We start from the raw sequence: 2,479 nt of genomic DNA on the forward strand, positions 1-2,479 counted from the left end.
GTGTTATTATCTTAACATTGAGAAGTAATCATACATTGGTGAGTGAGTTTAATTAGACAATAATTTAGTCTGAGTCTTTGAGGGAACGAACTAGAAAGTATTCTATATTACTTGCGAACACGTATACTTGCGTGAATATTAGCGCGTGTTTTCGCCCTAACAAGTTTTTGGCGCCGCTGCCGGGGACTCGGCGTATTTGTTTAGTTTATGTACTTATCATTGGTCATTAGGACTCAGTTATTAGGACGTAGTAGTTACTTACTCTTTTCGGTTGTGTTTCAGGTACTTTAGCAAGCGTTTATGCAAACTCGTTCTCGTGCTCGCAAGAGGACTTTAGATACAGCTGAAGAGACAGACGAAGTTCTTGATATTCCGGAGAAGTTAGATTTTGAGGATTCGGATTCAGGAACTGAGCAGAAAGAACCAGTAAACATGGGAGATCGTATTGTTCAAGCTGATCCAGCTCTTATGGATTTTTCTCGGCCTAAAATTGATGACATTCAGTCAAGCATCCTTCATCCGGCTATTCAAGCTAACACCTTTGAAATCAAGCCGGACACTATTCAGATGGTGCAGAATTCTGTTTCTTTTGGAGGAGCGGCAACTGAAAACCCCAACATGCACATAAGGAATTTTGTCGAGATCTGCAGCACTTTTAAGTATAATGGCGTGACTGATGAGGCTATCAAGTTGAGGCTTTTCCCATTCTCACTGAGGGATAAGGCTAAAGACTGGTTACATTCTGAACCAGCTGGGTCCATCACTATGTGGCAAGATCTTGCGCAAAAGTTTCTGGTGAAGTTTTATCCGATGGCAAAGACTGCTGCTATGAGGAGTGCTCTTACTCAGTTTGCGCAGCAACCTACAGAATCTATGTGCGAGGCTTGGGAACGCTACAAGGAAATGTTGAGAAAATGTCCACATCATGGAATGCCGGATTGGATGGTGATCACTGGTTTCTATAATGGTTTGGGGGCCCAATCTCGGCCCATGCTCGATGCAGCAGCTGGAGGAGCCTTATGGGCTAAAAGCTATACTGAGGCGTATAATCTTATAGAGACGATGGCTGCAAATGAGCATCAAAACCCAACTCAGAGGATGACGTCAGGCAAGGTAGCAGGTATTCTGGAAGTTGATGCAGCCACCGCTATTGCAGCCCAGCTCCAAGCGCTATCAATGAAGGTTGATTTTCTGGCTACATATGGAGTTAATCAAATAGCTATGGTTTGTGAGCTTTGTGCAGGTTCTCATGCTACAGATCAGTGTTCTCTTGTCAATGAATCTGTGCAATATGTGAATAATTATCAGCGACAACAGCAGCCTGTGCCAGCGACCTATCATCCTAATAACAGAAATCATCCAAATTTCAGCTGGGGGAATAATCAGAATGCTATTCAGCCACCATATCAGCAAGGAGTGAGTAAACAGTTTAACCCACCTGGATTCTAGCAACCACAGCAGTATGCTACAAGGCAATCATATCCTCAACAGGGAAGTGCAGCTGCACCTACTAGAGCTGATTTTGAGGAACTTAAGCTGTTGTGCAAGAGTCAGGCGGTTTCTATCAAGACCTTGGAAAATCAAATTGGTCAATTAGCCAATGCAGTGCTCAATCGTCAACCTGGCACTCTTCCCAGTGACACGGAAGTACCAGGCAGGAAGGAAGCTAAAGAGCAAGTCAAGGCTATTACCTTAAGGTCTGGAAAAGTAGCTGAGACTGAAAAGGCAAAAGAAGTAGAAGCTGAAATTAGAGAAGAAGAATCTAAGCAAAAGGAGAAAGCGGCGGAACCAAGGAAGACTACTGTTGAACACACTCTGCCTGAGGCTAATACAGGGGAGAAACAGCTCTATCCTCCACCACCTTTTCCTAAGAGATTGCAGCAACAAAAGCTGGATAGACAGTTCGGGAAGTTTCTGGAGGTGTTCAAGAAACTTCACATCAATATACCTTTCGCTGAGGCTCTGGAACAAATGCCTAGTTATGCGAAGTTTATGAAGACTATTCTTTCAAGGAAGGTGAAACTGGATGACCTTGAAACCGTTGCTCTCACGGAAGAATGCAGCGCTGTTCTGCAGCAAAAGTTACCACAAAAACTGAAAGATCCAGGAAGCTTCACCATTCCTTGCACCACTGGCAATCTAACTTTTGACAAGTGCCTTTGTGATTTGGGAGCAAGCATTAATCTGATGCCGTTGTCGATCTTTAAAAAGCTGGATCTGCCTGATCCAAAACCCACATACATGTCGCTACAATTGGCTGACCGTTCCATTACTTACCCAAGGGGCATAGTTGAGGATGTGCTCATCAAAGTGGATAAGCTCTTCTTTCCAGCAGATTTTGTTATTCTGGATTTTGAGGAAGATAAGAAGATTCCCATAATCTTGGGAAGGCCTTTCTTGGCTACTGGCCGTACCTTGATAGATGTGCAAAAAGGTGAACTTACTATACGGGTCCAAGATCAGGATGTGACCTTTAATG

At 43.6% G+C, this 2,479-nt stretch overlaps 1 non-coding gene across 1 annotated transcript; it reads right to left on the minus strand.

Moving 5' to 3' along the window:
* Nucleotides 1–825: 825 nt before the first annotated feature.
* LOC141715691 (small nucleolar RNA R71) lies at nt 826–932 on the minus strand. The gene has a single exon (XR_012572443.1). It is a non-coding gene; the product is annotated as a small nucleolar RNA R71 (small nucleolar RNA).
* Nucleotides 933–2,479: the final 1,547 nt, after the last annotated feature.

The sequence above is a fragment of the Apium graveolens genome, chromosome 3 (genome assembly GCF_009905375.1).
Source record: "Apium graveolens cultivar Ventura chromosome 3, ASM990537v1, whole genome shotgun sequence".
Classification (NCBI taxonomy): Eukaryota; Viridiplantae; Streptophyta; class Magnoliopsida; order Apiales; family Apiaceae; genus Apium; species Apium graveolens.